General features: G+C 30.8%; 1 protein-coding gene across 6 annotated transcripts in view; it reads left to right on the top strand.

Annotated features, from left to right (window-relative positions):
- Positions 1–20,967, top strand: part of LOC139905386 (uncharacterized) — a 265,458-nt gene that overhangs the window by 26,422 nt on the left and 218,069 nt on the right. For 3 of the 6 annotated variants that reach the window (XM_071888433.1, XM_071888436.1, XM_071888432.1), the window contains exon 1: positions 15,621–15,853. The exons of the other annotated variants lie outside the window; for them this stretch is intronic. The gene's annotated coding sequence lies outside the window, so the exon portion shown is untranslated. Of the gene's footprint in view, positions 1–15,620; positions 15,854–20,967 lie in introns of those variants that run through there. 6 annotated transcript variants of the gene reach the window in all.

Raw genomic sequence — 20,967 nt, forward strand, 5'->3', positions numbered from 1 at the left:
AAGATAAGAAAAAGATGTTTGAATGTATACAAATTCTCAAGATCTGCAGGCTGTTTGACCCAACTTTTGAGTAGGGGTACTGTTTACTTTGAAGGTATGTGGAATTATCTTCTTACTCAAACAAAGCTCCAAGCTTTATTTATAAATTAAATTTTGGAAGAACAAAAATTATTAAAGTCGCATTTTCTCTTCCCAAACAAAAAAACATTTTATATGTCACATAATCTCTTCATTTTGATAGGGGAAGTTATTGAGGTTTGAAGAATATTAAATGCAAATTTCATATAAATAAATTGAGTATACACGTGGTAACCCACGATTCTGCCACTTTATATCCAGACATATGTATCCACATTAAATAAGTGAGGCAATTGTATCCATTACATTTGTACACACAGTAAATACGTGCGACTTTTGTATCCACATTTTTTATTAATTATATTTTCTCAAACTGCATATTTTTATAATAAAATTACGTTAGAGACAAAATCTCTAGGATTATTTGCTAGTCTTCCCATAATCATTTTGCTGGGATAAGAGAGGTAATAGCAATGGAGGTGGTGGACCAATTGCAGAATGCTTCGAAAAACCCAACGGCCCCTCCGAGAGGAGTTATGCTTGACATTTAAAATAATTTACAAAACATTCATTGGAGCCTGACATCCAGTGTAGGCAGCATCAGAAGAATGATTCAAAGGAGACAGAAAATAAGCGGGGTCTTCCCCCATTGCCTCTCTAATTTGAAGATGTTATCTAGTTAATGACTCAATCACTCAAGGTAACTTATTTTACAGTAAATATTTATTTATGAAAAAAATCTTCATTTACGGGTTAAGACCGAACCAAACAAAATTGCGGTCTCGGACTGATTCTCAACACTAATTAATACATTCTTATCATCATTGTGAGATAAATAAGGATGCACAAAGGAATATTTGGCTTTTAATATGTAGGTAAATATTTATTTATACTCGTACATTCATCAGAATCCTTTTTATCTTTTTATATTATTTTGAATATGTTTTTGAATGTATGTCCGCATCAAAAAGGAGGCGTATTGTATTTTTTTACTACGATACATTTAATCCTTCCAATTAAAGTTCAAAAACAAACCATTTGAATAAGGCTTTTCCTTCTCATCATCATATAACGACGTGATGCGACAACATAAAAACAATCTTGGACCAGAATAAAAAAATGGAGACAATCACAATTTATGTCTTTACTTCATATAATTATACATACACCATTATTTCATCGACATATTCGAGTCAACTATAGGCTTTGTATTCGAATTTGTGAAATGACTTAAGCTACTCAAGAAATTTAACTATAGTTTTAGAACCTTTTTCTTTTTTTGGTTAAAATAATTTATTTATATTCTACAATACAAACAGTGTAAATAATGAATACACATAAAGATAAAAGTAGATCATATAAATAAAAAGTAACTGGACAATTACGTTTAAAAAAACATAAATGAACATTATAGTTCATATTTAATGTCCTGAAATAAAATAACCTGATATAATAAAAAATTCTAAACATGAGCTAAGGTGAATAAAAAATGACAATGTCTTCTTATTATTGACTTGATGGGATTAAAATATTGCACGGACCTCGAAGGAACAAATTTGATGATATTTCCGGCCCATGGCCATGACGAAGATAATGACAGAGGGTTTTTGATAGAAAGTGCTGAATATCGAGCAGCTGCGCTTGTCATTATAGCTCTTAATTCTTCCACATGAAATGGAGAGTCAATAGTTAACTTTTTAGCAATCAATGATTTGCTATTTAATAAAGCAAACTCCACGGCTTTGTGAACAAGAGAAGTATTTTTATTTCTCTTATAAGCTCCAAATTATATATTTTCCTTTATTAAGTTAGAAGAAATATCTTCCGTTACAAAAACGTTGTATTGGATAAAATATTTGACTAATCTCAAAACTGGGCAATCAGTAAAAATGTGCAGGGTAGAGTTCAATATAAAATCACAGTCTTTGCAAGGATAATAACATTTGATATTGTCATTGGAAGTTTAAAATTGTGTCGTAAATTTGGTGTTGTCTTAAATTCCAGAAATTGATTGGTGAATTCTTCGTTCCCATGAAGGAGGAAGATCGAGTAGTACCATAAATTTATCTGACATAGACTTCACTTTCACCGACAAATTTTGGTAAAAACTCATTTTTAAGAACTATGGTTTCGAAGGGGTAAAATATTTAAGAGTGCTCTCGAGGGGAAGACGAAATCTCCCTCCCCAAAAGACAGATTTCGGGCTTAAGCCATGATAACTTAAAATTTTACGATGGAGACTAGTCTTCTCTAATAAAAAGGGATTCCCAAACTTAGTAACAAAATGAATTTTAGTCCTATTTCCGTGAATTATATCAATTGTTGACTCTGAATTATGAGTAGGCCTTCTTCCTTTCCATAAAATTCTCTGAATAGAACCTAGAAGTGGTGAAAAAACTTGAAAATCCCGATTAGTTAAGGGAGTTCCAATTTGGATACATTCATAATATTTGGAGGACGTGAAATTCACCCTCCAGTCTCTCAAGGGGTAAACACCTATTTCCTCCACAACCTTTTTGTAACATTTTGGAATTATACACGATAAAATTCAGAGCCAACCGCCTAATTTATTCTTTGGATGCTTTAAAGTAGGAATATATTTTTTATGGAAGAGTCCCTTAAACCATGCATCTTCTTGAATCATTGTAGATTCTGCTGGAGAAGGAATGATCTGTGTAATACAAGAGGAACAATTCTCAAATTGTACACATCAATGCGTTTTTGTAGAGATAAATGACGCCATTTTTGGATCTGTTTGTTGACCATCATATTTAATTGTACCCAATTACCACTTGATACCCCATTGGTTGTCCATTCGATACCTAAAATGTTCACCTTAGGTATAATTCTACAACCTCCGATTATTGTAGAAACTATCTGGGTTCCAGGATCCAAGGGGAAGGATGGCGGTTTTTGTTAGATTCATTTCTAATCCAGAGTTGACCTTAAATTTGTTAAAAAAATTCAAAAGAACTTTGATCCTATACGGAAGTTGAATTTCTGAATTACCTTCAATCATTAAATGTTACTTCATCAGCATATAGGGGAATGAGATGAGGAGTCCCACAAAAAGAGACTCCAAATCCCAAATACTTTTTCGAAATGGTCTTGGTTAGTTCATCGATGACATATAAATAGCAAGGGGGCGACTGGAGAACCTTGTCTACAGCTCTTTCTTAATTGAATGGGTTCACTCATTTTACCATTCAACGAAATTATCGAAGAGCCGTTAGTGAGTAAAGCTCTGTTAGGATTAAAAAAACCTTTTGGGAGTAACCTTTTAACACATCTCATAATGTGACAGTGACGTACAGAGTCAAATGCTTTACAAAAATCAATTGTAATCAATGCACCAAACTTGCCACTCCTATTAAGAGATTCAATTGCCGCAGCTATATTTCGTGAAATATCCGTAATTTTTCTATTTCTTAGGAAACCTTTTTGTTCAACTGTAATGTTTTGGTTTAAAATGGGTTCAATTTGCTTAGCTGAAACACTAGACAATATTCTGTAAGCTTCATATAAAACTGTGATGGGCCTACAGTGATTGAAATCAGTGCCATCACCCATTTTAGGTATAAGAGCTATCCTTCCTTTTGTAAGAGAACGGGACATTTTTCCAGACTTCTCCATGGATTTTCTTACTTTTAAAAGGTATGGCGCAATTTCTTCAGGCGCGAGAGAGAAAATTCGCCCACAAAGGCCATCCGGTCCCGATGCCTTGGAATCCTTGAAATCATTCTTTATATAATTTACGATGTTAGCCTTGGTAAATACTTCAACCTTTGAGGGTCTCCTTTTCTTTGTGAAATTGAGTCTCTCTCCACCTAAAATCTCCGAGAACCTTTTATGGAAATATTGCAACACTTCAGAAGGCTCACCGATTGTTCTATTGTTAACAACAATTTTTTGTATTGTAGTGGCTGTATGATTATGTTTGCGAGGCAAATATTTGGTTCTAGGAATGGGATCGGTTTCGCGATCTACTTTTCTTCTCATTTCAATGACAAAGATTCTGTTTGAATTCACCAAATCTGTAGTGTAGTTTAAAAAAAATAAAATAGAAGAGCTGTTTAAAACTTTTTGAAGACTCATTTGGAACTTATTTGCTTTCTTTTTTTGAGATTTAATAAATTTTTGCAATGTTGTAACAGCAATATGAGACAATAATTTATAAGCACATCGAGAAGGCAAAAAACTAAGACCTTTTAAAAGATTGGATTTTAAAACTTTTCGAAATTACATTACCTTAATATCCATTTTGGCACTTTAAAGTGATGACTGCAGGGAATAAAACGAAGAGTTGTTTCAATAATTTTGTGATTGGTCAACAGATCTGGTCTATATGAAGCATTTTTAACCTGCTTATCAAAATAGACGATATTAAGGCTAAATCGATTCTTGAAGATCTCAAATTACCCACAATTTTCCAATGCTTTTGATCGGACATTTCAATGTAGATCTGGATAAGCCAGCGAGCTCTGTTCCAAATGCTGGAATATTGTGGGAACTTATAAAGTTTAATTTAGTGGATTTGACGAAAACGTTCAGTCCAGAGGATAATATTTCCTGGAGTAGTGGAGATAGATCTTCAAGAATCGATTTAGCCTTAATATTGTCTATTTTTAATAAGCAGGTTAAAAATGACTGAAAAAAAGATGGCAGACACAGGGCACAATTTCTCGAGCAGGATGAGGACACCTGAGTCCCAACATCTTGCAGACATAGGATATCGGGAAATTCAATAGATGTTTCATAAGACCATGTCTAATTCGTCTATCTCCACCTCTCCTTATATTCAACTACAAAATAGTAGCCTGTTGGCCTTTAGATCATTAGAGATTTTTGGAGGAAAAAAGTCGGTTATTTTGTGCTGGAGTTTATTAGTGAGAGACATTTTTGGGGTTCTTCATCTCGTTCGACGTTTGGCAATTAGAGTGCAATTCATATCCGTTGCGTTTGGTAAGTGATTGGGACCTAGTACGACTGAGTTGGACAACTTTGTCGCTCAGGAAAGGTTTATTAGGCTTATCATTACATAGAGTGTTCGATATTGAATTTGGTTCCAAGGAGTTTGAAACTAAACTAACTTTTTCCACTGTAGTATCTGAGATTCTTACATTAGTATATCTAGATGACTGCGAAGCCGGTGTGGATGAAATTGGATTGTTCTTTGAATAAACAGTTGATGCTTGATTTGAATCTATTAGCTCAGTACTGTTTGGTTCTTGAGCTTTACAATCTTCCCCACGTCTCACACATGTTTTTCCCCTTAGAACTAGGTCCTCTTCTTGGGAGAAAAGTACTTTTTCTGTCCCATTTTTTCTCTTAAGCCTAGAGATCATCCAGGACTTATAGTAACTAACCGATTTAGTTTTTTTCACCACAAGAAGACCTAAAATGACCAAACATAAAACAGTTTCCGCACTGTCGAGATTGGCCAATATACTCAATTGTGTCAATTTCATCTCCTAATGGAATCAGTGAAGGTTATTTCTAGGATTTCCTGTAAAATTTATTAACATGTCTGAACCCTTTGTGTTCCAATGTTGATATCTTGGATAATTAAAAATAGCGAATTTTTTCGAAAGAGATTTTTGAGATAAGGAAACTTTCCCTATACGAAAGGAGTTGACTGTGCAGAAAGGTTCGAGCAGCGACTTTAATGCTTTCTCACAAATTTTTCCATAGCCATATTTTGAAGTCAAATCAAACACATGATCGCCATCTCTAGCTAGTATGAGTTTACGATAATCTATCAAAACTTTGAAAGAATTATTATCTTCATCCTTCAAGTAAACTTCAACTGGAAGAACAATGTCATTCGTGATTCTCTCCATAGGAATTTTATTACGAGCTATTATAAGAGGCTGATGAGGTCTATCCCAATTAATACTGTGAACCTCGTTGGGATTTAATTTTAAAATATCCGTAGCAATCAAAGCAAGATTCCCAGGATGCATTTCACTTTTAAGCAAAGGCCTACGTTTGTCAATTCTTTGTGCAAATAAACATAATTTTTTCCAACCTTTCGAGTCATTAACAGTCCCATCAGACACATAATTAAATGAAGGGATATAATCTTTGCTTAAATTTGAGTTCACAACTCCACTATATGCCATTGATTTTGCTGTATTGGACGTTCACATATTACAGCGGGGAATTATTGATGAAGATTCAAGGAAAACAGTGTCCCTTATTCTTATCATTAGGATTGGTACTATTATTTGCCCCAAGAGTAACCATGTTCTCAGAAGCAAAGGAGCCCAAATGGTGATCCATTTACAATGGATAAGGTTGTCCAAAGGAGATCCCAGTTGGAATTTCTCCTTTTTTATTTTATTATTCTGTCTTTCGCCGGACGTCAAAAATAATATCTGAATATAACAACAACAAAAGAAGGAGAAGAAGAAATTCAAGGTGAGTTTACTCACCCTGAGTAAATTACACCACCGATGGAGAGCTCCCGGAGTTATAAACAGGTATTAAAATAGACTAGGTAAAAAAAGGAAGAAAATCCCTTTACATGCTCCGTAACAAATCCAAGACGGGCTTCGACGCGATAAGTGAGGTCTATACGAATAAAAAGAATCAAGAAGACTGTAAAGGTGTCTTGTAAGCACACTCATATATTTTTTTTCGCCAAAAAAGAGTCTTAAAACCACACAAAATGATAATCACGAAGAAACAAATAAAAACACTTCTGCACTAGTCGAATACATAAACATCTCTCTAAAACCTTAATTTGATTTCAGAGACTTAATTAGGCCCCAAACTGGCTTTTCAGATGGGAATTTTATCTATATAGTCACAATTAATCGTTAGTACTTAAAGTAATATTTGATGATACCAATAATTTAGTTTAGAATTTTTATTTGATTTAAGTGACTTACGTTGGCCTCGATATGATCCCTTTCAACCATTCAATCTATCCATTTCCGATTATTTTATTGTAATAATTAATTTGGTTAATTTAAGTGTAATTTGAGACGTTTCCAAATGGTTAATAAGAATAATTTGTTCATGGAATTTAAAATCATCCCAGCTTGCTTCTGTAATGATGGATCATAAATGTTATCTTCTGGATCTATTCAGAAATAGATTTATTTCCTTTGACATATGATATTATTAGAGTGCTTGGAAATGTTATGCACTAGCCCAAAAAAAAACACCTCAATTTTGTACCATAGCAACTAGTTCAAATCTTTGCTTATAAGTTATATGCTGTTTTTTCATAAGAAGATTAGCAACCGTGCTCACACGGTATGAAGATGAAAAATCCATCAAAAACTTTCTTCCAGAAGCCCGTATTATAGCATGATCGACAGATGATTCCTTTTTGAAGCCAAAACTACTGAAATCCCTTTCTCAGCTGCACGTTAAGTTCTTAATTACAACCAATCCCGATCAGTTCTTCTTGTTACATGACATCTCTTTCTTCAATTTCAACCTATGGGTTGATCATCCATCGTGTGTGTATATAGTCACCAAACATATCTTTGAAATAGGCATGACATTTAAATGTTGAACTTGGATCAAAACATCATCTTCCAGGACGTTTGTCAATGAAATGTCCGAAAACTGAGTAACATTTACGCCTTCCCATTTTCTGATTCATCTAATCAAACCAAAAAGGATCTAGCTCATAAAAAATATAATCAAATAACTTTATTGAACTTGATTAATATTTATGCACGAATATTCATTTGTTATTTAAATTATGAACGCAATGTTTGCGTTATGTTTTATTTTGAGACCTACCTAAATATAAAGAACCCTATTTACATATCATTGACTCTTATATTCTAACATAAGCCCTGGCAGCTCTATATCGACCCCTAGGAGACAATACATATAGACATATTTGGAAACAGGTGGCCCATCTAGCGGTTGCATTTTAAACTACCACTTTTTTGACGTCTGACAGCTGTAGTAACATTCTCATTGTCTCTAATATTTTGTAAAAGGTCTTCGGTTTACGAAATAGTTAAGTTTACGCTCGAAAAAAATTGGGAAATACTGAAGACTTACTTCCAAAATGGAGAGTCTTCTAACGAAACTGCAAGAAAATGACGTCGGTCGAAATAAAGGGCCTTCCAGGCAGTTTGTGGATACATTTGTGAAGCTTGTGCGTGAAACTGGTTCGTTAATGGATAAAACAACGCGTTCCCGTGTTCGTCCAGTGCGCTCAATCGAAAACATTGCTGCTGTTGCCGAAAGCGAAAAAACAAGCAAGAAGCTGCCGTTACAGTCAATGGTGAGCGCTATCGGGCCATGTTGGAAGATTTTTTGTTTCCCCAAATGGAAAAGGAAGACATCGACGACATTTGTTTCCAACAGGATGGCGCTACGTGCCACACAGCTAACGTTACAGTGGATCTTTTGCGCACTATCTTCGACAATCGCATCATAAGCCGAAACGGCAACGTCAACTAACCACCTCGTAGCTGCGATTTGACTCCGTTGGATTATTTTTTGTGGGGAACCGTCAAGGATAAATGTTACGCCAACCATCCAGAGACGATTGACGATTTGAAACACGAAATTGGAGTCACCATTGCAGCTATTGAAGCTCACACAATCGAAAATGTATTGAAAAAATGGGTCGACAGAATGGGCTACTGTAAGGCCAGCGACGGCGGCCATATGAATAAAGTGGTGTTCCATTATTAACCGGAATGTTGAGGCTTTCAAATAAAAAAAAAGTTATTGAAAATATCCATCCGTCTTTTTTTTTATAGCGATATAAAAAAAAAAGTTTCGTGGGCCACTCATTATATGTAATTAAAAGGGATATCATATAACTATGTATATATTGAAATAATTAGTTCTAAAAATATCTCTAGAATTTTCAAACTCTTCGTTGCACGTATTGCTAGATAAATTCAAGGAAATACCTAAACAAAATGTATATTTGTACAATCATTACAAATATTTTTTCCTACTTGAATTATTTACTTGAAGAAAATATCAATTTAATTTTGTTGGACAAAATTAGAGGAGCGGATAACTAATTAATAGAGGAAAATAAAGGGACTCCAAGAATAGAGGGGACATGTTGGTTAAAATTTTAATTAATCAAAAAAAGTAGCTCAAAAATGTTTACTCATTCACACACTTTCAATCAAAAATTGACTAGGATTGGGACATATTTGTAGAATGCAAGGAAAATATAATGTTTGATATCTTAATAATTCTCTACTGTACTATTCCTTTGCATTTAACCCCCCCCCTTCCCCCAACAAAAAACCCCGAAAAATCAGAATAAAATCCTGATTTTCTCAAAAACTTACATTAAAAAAAGTTGCTCATGACAGAAAGTAAAATCTAAACTTTGAAGAGTAGGATTCTGCTAATTACAAAAATTTTGGGACATAAATTAAACTTAAATCTCATTTTTACGACCGTGTTTGTTATTTAATTTTATGCAAATAATTTTAAGATGGCCCTTCTCAGCCACAAAAAAAAAAAAAAAAAATAAATAAAAAAAAAAATAAATTAACAATTTATATTAAAAAATACACTAAAGATTTGACAATAAAAATTTAGGATTGCCTCCTTAGGAAATCCGTTTGTTATAAATAAGGAAATATGAAGAAGGAAGGGCAAAATATGATTAATGTCGAAATGATTTCTTTTGAACATATTATTGTGTTTGTTAACTAGGGTTATTGGTTATAAATTATGAGCATTTTCGGTGAGTAACAACAAAAACCAAAAATTAACATGGTAACCCTGACAATTTGAAGAATGTTTGAGAAGAGAGCAACATAGTTGCCATGAGATTTCATTAAATGAGCTGTGAGAGGAAGGAAATACACCCAAGTCCCACTATGTATTAAGCAGGAATTACTTCGTTTTCAATCCTCAGTTCCACTTTGAAGACAATAAGAACTTACACTTATTACTCCTCAGAGTCACTCCGTCATTCGTCTTTTTCACACACACTCGTGGAAAACTTTATTCTAGGATGTTCTCTATTCAAGATTGAAACCTACTGAAGGGTTTGTTTCATTATTAGGGGAAAGGCGACGAGTAATTCTGAGGATTTTTTGCAGAGTTATAAGTGTAAGCTTTGTTGTACTTTGGAGTAGCATCCAGGATCGAAAACGGATCAATTCCTGCCTATATCTTTGTTTGATACGTAGTAGTACTTGATTTTATTCCCTACATCTCATAGCTAATCTATTGAAACGTACAGACAGCTAAGTTGCTTTACTCGCAGTTAGTTCTTTTAATTGACAGTGTTACCTTATTAATTTTCATTTTTTTTTTTTTTTGATACAGAAAATGCTTTTCGATTTAACGTACAATTGAAACAGTGTCTTTGTACTTTTTAAAATAAGACTATAGATTAAAGTACATTTTTATATACAAATCTTGAATGAAAAAAAAAAAAAAAGGTTGCTTTATTAAAACCCACCCAATCTTGGTCAACCGATGCTTTGACGTTTACATGCATAACCATATTATTGTTATTTAAGGTGCAAGAATAATTATGCAAATTTTTAATGCTTTTTTTTCTTCAAAATATATAAGCTCGCAATATGTGTATCCCTAAAAGAGAGAAAAATAAGTTTATTTTATTTTTATATTGCAATTACTTTAGTTTGTGCAAATAATTTTTGAAAAAGAAACATTCCTTCTGTTGTGCGTTTAGAATTCTTCCTAAAAAAATTACATAAACTGAAAACGATATTTAATTATATACATATCATGCATGTAGTTATTTAGGCAGGAAGAAGGTAAGATCTGTAAATCTACATAATTATGCAATTTTTTTTATCATTTATCAAAAAATCCTCAAGGTTACTCTCCCTCTTTTATGTGCACAAAAGAATGCTCAATGAGTTTTTGAATATAACTGAATCTAGTAGAAAAGGGAGTTCACTACTCTTGAAATTAAATAATTACAACAGCTGAGAACAAGAAAATTCATTCTTCAGATTACCAATTCCAACAAAAACGGACCAGCTAAAAAAATACAAAGGATTTACATCAATATTTATAAGGAAAGAAGGGTTATCTGTATTGAAAAAACTAAATTTACCGGTTAAAAAAGAAAAACGGTTGTTGTATGTACTCTTTATTCTTTTTTGTTTATTATTATCAAATAAGTCCTGGGTGAGTTAACATCTCGCTCTAAAAGAAGAATTATCTCCTGTCTTTGGTGTAAATTGATTTAAAAATGCATCATAAATAAATATATATGAATTTTAATATAACATTTACATTTGTGTCTTCCAACACACATTTTCCTTACCCCCCCCACTGTTTATGGAATGTCAACGTCACAGCCGGTATAGTCCTAAATTCATCGATTAATTAATAAATACGGTTATAAAGTGACCGGTTTTAATAATTAAGACTAAAATGATTTCAGTTTTTAAAACTAAATATACCTTATAAATAATGGACTGTGGATTTTTTTTTCTGTATTTCTAAAGCAATAAAAAATACATAAATATATACAAAACTTAAATAAAAATTGAAATTAAATTATTTTAAGTTAATAGACAAAATGAGTCATGTTACTGCTGACTTTTTATAATAGCTATTAATATTATTATAAAACTACTTATTAATTAATACTGTTGAGCTTCGTGTAAAGTATCATGGTGATTTGGATGCATCTTAACCACGAAGTATTCTGACATTTGAATCTACATCCACCGATCCTTCTCTTTCCTTGTAGTTCATATTTTTGCCATTTGGAGGTTATCCAATCCACAAGACTTTGGACCCTGCCTTCAACTTTAATTTTCAGGAATCTCACTTTTTTGTGCCTCACTTAGTAAATCTCATCTCCTTTAATGAAAGGATCCTTCATTGTGTATATTCCCCGTCACATCAAGGTCTGGAATCTCGTCCATCATTTGTATATATGCTCAAAAATACATCCATTTCTACAGATCTTCTACAGAATCGTCGTATACTTCCATAAGAAAAATTAAGAAGTTTTTAACCAAATTCCCTGACGAATAGTAATTGGTGCTGTAAATAACACAATTTTGCAATAATCCGTGAATTTTTTTTTCTTGACACCAGAATATAAGAATATATTTTTCCACTTGGATATCAGAAGATTAGGTTTGGGAAATTACTAACGAAAAAAAACAAGGAAAAAAAAATAAGATATAGGGGAATGAACTAAAAATTTCAATGAATGAGTTGTGGATGGAGGATGGTAACTCTCTCTATTTCAGTCAATTATTCTGTCTTTTTATGGAAGTCCTTATTTCTTATTTAAGAAGTATAGGAAAATACTGTAGAATACTTTGAGCAATGTCATCTATTCTTTAACACAATGGTTGAAATGATATTGGGTATCCTCCAAATTGCAAAAATATGAGCTCATAGGAAGGGAAAGGATGAGTATATAGATCTGAATGCTTCGGGTTTAAGATTTTAACTTTTCAAACCGACTCCAACGTCACCACAACAATTCTTTAGCTCAACAATTTGAAAATGAGCTCTGACCCGTTGTATGTTCTTGACATACACTATATTTCAAGTTACCTTGAATATAGTTATAATATTTTCCCTGTACTATTATAAATGTAGAAGGTTTTTCTCTTTATAATGTATTAATTCCATTTTCTCCCCCCAAATCATAAAACAGGCAGCTCGTATTAACAATGTTATTAATTCATTAATACTATATTTATCGCTCCTGCCGTCTCCTTGCACTCTTATACTAATCCCGTCTTTACTTATAACTCCTTAATAGCACTTCAGTGTTACTCTATGTCGTTCATGAGCACACACACTCGTGGTTACACTTTATACTTAGAATGAGATGTTTCCTTCTCAAGTACGATAATAACTTTGTAACATAAATAAAATTGTTCAGATTACAACGGCAAAAAATCTCTCACCCCTCAAAAATCATATTTTTTTCTCTAAGTATAGTAGTAAAAAATAGGACTTTAGACGAAAGCATACACATCTGAGCATATATTTATTCATCAGAGATAACTTAAAATCTATCTTAATTCATTTTTTATGATATAATTCTTATTTGAGAAGTCCTCCACTTTTAAAATATTGTGATTTTGTTTATTTTATGTAATGTACAGGGTTCACTGTTTACCATTCCATCACGGTATGGTAAACAGAAACTTTTTCAACAACACTCGATTTCTCAAATGAACGACTACAAAAGTGCACAAAGGTAGAAAATTCACTTTTACCTGAGGAATACATTTAAGCTACTGATGAACAGTGGTGTATAAAATATGTCCTGCCGGTATGTAAAAATAAAAGAAACCGAAAATGAAGTTAGTTATCCTGACAATTTAGAGAATATTTAGGAGGAGAACAGCTTAGCTGTCATGACGTTTTTTTACATCAGCTGTAAGCAGCCGTGAGAAGAAGTAAATAAACACAATTTCCTTATTTAGCAAGAGCATAAAGGGGGGGATTCCTAATTCTACTTTGATTCCAACAAAGATTTACATTTAAAATATAAGTATAACTCCTCAGGAGCAATACCTCATTGATATTATCTGTCTTTCATGAGCACACGTACTGGTTATATCTGTGTACTTAGATGTTCCTTTCTCAAGAATTAAGTATTAATGATAACAGCGTTAGAAATAAAAAACTGTTCAGGTTGCAACTACAAAAAGTCGTTTCAAAATTTTAATACATATTTTATACACCTCCGCTGATGAGTGTGGTGCAGGAAACAAACAATTTATAAATCATAAGCATTTCTTTCTGAGTTTTTATAACATATGATGACGTTACAAAAACTATGAACTACTACATTTAATCAGTAATTTTTAGGGATAAAATTTTGTGGATCAAAAACACAGTTTACAGATTCAAAAATTAAAAAAAAATGTTGGTGGATGTGCTCTTTTTCTTATTCATTCTTTAAAAGATCGTTGTGGTGTGAACATTTCTTTCTGATTGAAGAGTTCTTGCCTATCTTTAGTGTAAATTGATTAAAATGTATGATAACTTAATTATAGTATATATATTTGAATATAGTAATAGCATTTTCCTTGTGCTAATGTTATTTAAAAGGTTATCCTTTTTAAAGCAATAATTCATTTTGCCCCACCCCCCTAAATCATATAAAAGGTAGTTGAAATAACCTGGAGAAGCAAAATTTGATTATTTGTTGCTCAGTGATTTGAGTGAATGTATTCAAGTGATAAACACATTACAGATATATTTACTATTTGTATGCATTTTTAAAGTGTAATTCATAGATCATTAACTAATGCATTCGCAAATTTCTTGCTTTGTCATTGTAATTAACCTTTTAGTAGAAGGCTATTTCATAAGTTGGTATTTTTTGGCAAAGTTTTATACTCAACTAAATATCTAATAGGCAGAATAATTGATAAAGATGGAGCTTTTAGGTCAAGGAGCTGATTGAAGCCAAAAAATTAATTAACTGTTTGAGATCTTTCAAATTAGTTATAACGTACAAGATCTGTAATTTTAAAAGAAATTCCAAAATGAATTATAGAATAAAGAAACTGCAAATAGAAAGTTTTACCTCATTTATTGATTTGATATTAATTTGGGTGATTTTTTCTGTTTATATTTTTAAAGTATAGATGGCCCCAAAATACATACAATCACTTCAATACATTTAGTGAAACTAATGAAATCTGCTTACTCATAGTGTTGGCTACATTAAAGTATTTAAGGAATTTTTTTTTTTATTTTTCGAAAGGGAGCAGTAATTCACCTAAAATTGATAGACCCACATTTGAACTCCTACCCTAACTAATACTTTTATATGTAGATTGTATGATTTCTCTGTACTCAAGTACATATGTGGCCCGTCAATGCAAAAGATTTTGTAGATTACATTGTAATCTCCGACGTATTATCGTCAATTTTTATCAACAAATTATTCTTATTAACCCTTTGAAAGACTAACAAATTGATTGCACTTAAATTGGTTAAAATTAATTTTTGCAAAATAAAAAAAAGTGAGAAATTGATATATTCTATGGTTGAAATAGGTCATATCGGGACTAATATAAATATCTTAAATCAAATAAATTTGACAAAATATGTCAACGAAATATTTGGCTGTATCTATCTATATATGAAGTAATAAAATGTATTCGGGTTTTCTCTTTTTCATGATTTTTGTTCAAGATTGTTTTTATGTTCACCCATTGCATATGTTAAAAGAATAACACCATAAATATTTCAAAATATAGTCATATAAAGAGATTTCAAAATAATGATACTTGAGCGGCCGTCTCTTATAACTGATTTCAATCCAAAAATATTTGTATCTAAATAAAACATAATTTTATTATGCATATTTAATTGTTTGTCATCATGAACTCAAAAATGTTTAATTCAACGTGAAATAAATTATTTAAAAGGTTTATCCACAAGACGCAAAGGTTCCTTTTTCACTCCAAAATAACTTGTGTGTATATATTTTATACATCATTCTTCTTGGACCAAAAGAAAAAGGCGCTCCGCCCAAATAAGACGCCTTTCTCTTTAGTAAGGCGTGCGAAAAAAATATCATCATTTTTTCTTTACAATATTACTGCAGTTTGAATGCAAACCTTCTACTATCATCTATGCTACGTCTTGTGTCATTTCCATACGTGATTATCATCAAATAACCTTATTTGGTTTCTTGTAAAGAAAAAAAATTAATGACATAACTGTTTTAGTTAGCAACTCTTTTTTTCCTATAAAAAGAAAAGAAAGGAAATCGAAAGCAATATTGTAAAATAAAATAATAACCAATTATATGTATATAATTAAAGTATAGAATCTGGTAAGAAGTTAATCATTTTCAGTAATAATTTATATACAAAAATCATTTATTAATTACAAATAAACCCATTTGAAAGCAAGTTAGATACAATATAGTTTTTCTAAATATATAAAAAAAACAAAAAACATACACACCTTGAAGAGAAATTGAAAAGAGTTGAAATGCATTAAGAAACAGAATATACGGTCTTTCTTTAAAGAGTGTCAATATTCATGGGAACATGTAGCCCGTCAATGCAAAAGTAAGCTAGATGTATTTTTCTCAAAATTGAGTGTGGAATACATTTGTATTCTTCGACAAACTATTGTCAATTTCTATCAACAAATTATTCAACTAGTCAAAATTAATTGTCACATAATAACATAATGATATGTCGATAGATTTCTCATTTGAAAGGCTTGTTCGGTGCCAAATTAAGTCTCTTAATTCAAATTAAGGTTCTAAGCTATAGTTAAATTTTGTAAGTGGCTTAAATTATGTCACAAATTTGAATACAAAGCCTATAGTTGACTCGAATATGTCTATGAAATATTGGGCTTTATGGTTATATGATGTAAAGACATAAATTGTGATTTTCTCCATTTTTTGATTTTTGTTCAGTATTATTTTATGTTGACGCACCACACATGTATCAATCAACCTTATTGTTTGAGAAAGAGAGTGTAAAAATAAAAAATGGTGGAAATAATAGAATAAAAACTTATAAATAGAAAATATGTAGAGTAATAAAGGTTAATTAGAATTAAACTCTTTCTTTCATAATTTTGTCAAACGTGTCCATTCAATTCAATTAATGTCACAACTTATTTTATTATTATCTTTCTCTTTATTATAACAATTTGTAATGAGCTAATCATGATTAAAGTATTTTGAAGTATATTTGAGGATAATTAGGTTTGAGACTGTGTAGAACCTAATTTTCTTTTCTTCATTTACCTTAATTTTTTCATATATTTTTTCTCGTTTATTTAGTAATTGAAATTGGTCAGAAATGAATTAGGAGTAGTAGTGTTGTGCTCGTCCCATTTGTCAGTCCAGTCCAGTTTTAGAACCGTTCCCCCTATCTTGCAAAAAATATTTATCCTTTCATTATTATTTTTTTAATTTTAGAATATTTAAATCAGAAAAAGGGGTATCTATGACGTCATACAGGATACATTTCCCCTTTTTAAGGACCGACAAGTAGTATTGGACTAGACTAGAACACATTTATTCGTTCTAGAAAATAGTGATGGGTTTCGGTCTGATAATCTTAAACTGGACTGAGACCGACGTGATTTATTTGGAGCGAACTAGAAAAATGTCCTTTATAGAAGTTTGGTCTAGACTCTCTCCGAAAAAAAAATTGGATCTGATCGGTATTACAAAAAAAAAAAAGCGATCTGATTTAAAAATCTATAGATGATTTGATGATGACGTGATGTGTTTTATAAAGCCTTGAACATCGGCCTACAATAACGTCATATGAAGTTAAATGTATTGTATTAATCATATTTGTACAACTCAAATATAAGGAAAGAGAAGAAAATCGGTCCGTAGTTTGAGACTGTAAAAAATAGGTCTTTTTATTGAGACTAAAAAAGTAGGTCTACAATTTTAAGTCTGTGCCTAAATATGGGTCTAAATTAGTCCATAAAAATCCCTTAAGACCTAACAGAAAAATAAATTTGATATGGAACCAAGTCTTACGACTACTAGATAAGGGCTGATACATCTATAATTAGGAAACTGTTCAATTGTGCCTGGTATAAGACAGGCTTACTTTTTTCTTCTCTCCATATTTCTCCTATTTCCTATGACATACTTACCTGTGCAATTATCTGCAGATGTGTCTGTGTGTATAAAACCAATATCGGATATGTGTGCGTTTATATTTATGTATATTTACACATCATATTTAAAGAACAACATGAGACTAAACAGCAAGCAAGGAACAGTAGTGTTGAGACTCCGTACAAGATCGAATTTTTTCCGGTTGGGTCTTAGGTGATTTTTCTAACATATTTGTACCAATATTTCGGTCTTGACTGCGATCTCAAATCGTGGACCAATTTTTGTGACTAAATATATTGAGTTATTTTTCGGTAACCATTTATGGACCCAATTTTTCCCCTATCCTGATTTATAACTTTGTACAAACTTGATTTATGCAACACGTTTAAATTCATATCACGTCATTGTATTGGTACAAGACATATTTTATGGATGAATGTATAGAATTCATCTATAAAATATGTCTTGACCAAAGACAGATTTTGTTGTAATACCAATCCAGATCAATTTTTTCTTTTCGACCAATCGAAACAGACCTTTATTCAAGGACATAATTAGTTTGGCCCACTAAAAATCCTAAGGGTACAGGACCGGTCTAAGGTTTTCAGACTAAAACCCAACACTAATACATATATGTACGGTGTATATTGAGTTTTTATTTTATTCTAAAAAAATCCACGAAACCCTTTTTTTCCTTAAAACATTATATAAGGGATAAAAATTAACCGAATATATTTTTCATTCCCTGGTTTCTAAAAAATGTAAAATCCAATAATTTACTTCAAAATTATAATATCTCAAATAGGAGATGCATATTAAATTGCTTTAGAATTGCAGTCACAATATAATTGTATATAAAAGACATCATTTTCTCAGTATTTGTTTCAGTTTAAACCAATGTATATAACTGATATATCTGAAATTTTGAAACACTGGTTCACATGTAACGGATATTTGCATTTTCCTCTTTATGACTCCCGTTAAAAATAAATACTGTATATACTTGTATACCAAAAATTGAGTTTTAAGGGCATTTTAGCTGTGAGCGAACTTGCTCTGTTGAGTTAAAAAAAGTTTTCATTTCCAGTTATAGCATTAACTCAACTTTTAATTTCAATAATCGGTCAACAAACAAAGGGAATATGAATGGTTCAAAAACACTGCAATGGGTCTTTAAATCCCACAATCCCTAAATTTTTAACCCTCAAAAGCATTTTGTCAATATTAACATTACATAAATTTTATTATTCTCTAATTTAGCATAAATAGACACAACCTAATGATAAAAACCTGTTCTCCATTTAAAATTCAATTGTGACTCCTATTCTGAAACAGTTTAATATATATAACTACATGCAGTGTTGTTCGAAAGTATTGGTGTAAAGTTTTAACACAAACAGAAAACAAAATACTATTAATACATTTTGTCCCTTGATACTTCCTATGTGAATATAAAAAGCTATTTATGCTTTATTATATCTATATATTTTGATTTTTTCCCATATAAATTAAACTATCTGACCTTTTAATTAGATATATATTTTTTAGAAATAAATATATGGTGTTTTAAAATTGTGTATTAAAAAAAAAAAATTTTAACTCGCTAGAAAATTATTCTTTCAAATGTCTTTATTTCTTTTAAATATCAATTTATTTTTTCTTCAATTAAATAAATAAGAAATAGTGATCAAAGGATACATTTCCTCTTTTTAATTTAATAAATTATTTTAAACAACATTAGATTTTCTTTTTAAACAAACCTTTTTTCGAGAATACATTTTGCGTTCTTGTAATAATAACCCTAAATCCGATCATTCGGCCCTGTACAGTGTACAACTATCTTGATTATCTATGAAATTCCATATAGTTTAAAAGAGGTGCACACCAACTGTTTTTGAGTTATGGGTAATTGAAATATTGTTTAAAAGTAAGACTTTTTATAGCGAATCAAGTACATATATATTACTACCGTCGTATTTTTTTTTTAAATTTCATTAAATTCTTATTTTATATTGATTTTTCTTAATACTCATGAACAATTATTAATATGAAATACATATGATTCTTTAAATACATATTCAAATAAACAAATATCATGAATAATTTGATAATAAAATAATAAGTGGAGAAACATCAATTTAAATATTACCTATAAATGCACATTTTATGGTAAATGAATGACTAACTTAAACTTAAAATACGATAAAGAATTATTAATTCAATATTATTTATGGTAAAAATGTTAATCAAATTAAGAAATTTGACAAAACCCTGAAAAAATAACAAAATTATTTAGAATCAAAGTTTCCTTGTGTTTTTTATACAAACTGTAAAATTTTGAAATTCTGAAAAAGAAATTCTTTTAAATTTAAAAAAAATATATTTTTTTATCTATAATATCAAAATAAATACGTAGAAAAATTATATATTTATAAATACTTTGAGATTAAAAAGCTTCATGTATCAATGTTTTGTGTCCACGAAATCAGTGAATAGAAATTGACGATAATTCATATGAGAATACAAATGTAATACCCACTCAATTTCGAGAAAAAACATTCCAGCTTGCTTTTGTGTTAACGGGCCACAAATGTAAAACTTGGTTTCTATTTCCGGAAAAAATAGAAATGAACTAAAAAACTCTTTGGCTTTACAAAAAATAAAATTGGTTGTGCGTGGTTGTGTATTATTCATTTAACCTTGTTGATTTATTCCAAAAAAGAAGAGGAATAAGGATTTTTTTAGTAACAAAGTTAAATATCATTTTAATAATTTTCAACCTCTTTCACTCTCAATGTATGTTTTTTTAGTTTTTGTTGTTCTTTGAGTGTATTTGAGATCTTGATGTTAATTTTTTGTGTGTGTGTTTGTATATTTTTAATCAAGTAAATGTAACGTCATTAAATATGTTATACCTTAATATGTATATAATATCCTCATCATCAGGTTTCTTTCTTACTCGCTCTACATAGGTATATTGTACGTACATATATCTGTATTTGTTTATATTGAGTCTATAGTTAGTTACATAGGTAGGTAGGTATCTCTATGTATTCTCTTCTCTCATTCCTTTTACCAAAATTAGAAGAAGACGAAAGGGAAAAATATATATAAAGCAAAACTTTTGATTTGAGTTGATTTTTTCATTCCTTATATTTGTATTGTTAGTATTTACTCAAGTTTTTATTTTATTTATTTTTTAGCTCTATGAAAGGGTAAACACGTTTAAAATTAATTAAAAATTACAACCTTTCAAAGACTCTTTTTAAGAATTAATACATCATCATACCATGGAGTTAAGTCAGATGATGAGATATTTTATGTGTCTTTATATTAGTGCT

The sequence above is a fragment of the Lepeophtheirus salmonis genome, chromosome 5 (assembly GCF_016086655.4).
Source record: "Lepeophtheirus salmonis chromosome 5, UVic_Lsal_1.4, whole genome shotgun sequence".
NCBI classification, from domain to species: Eukaryota; Metazoa; Arthropoda; class Copepoda; order Siphonostomatoida; family Caligidae; genus Lepeophtheirus; species Lepeophtheirus salmonis.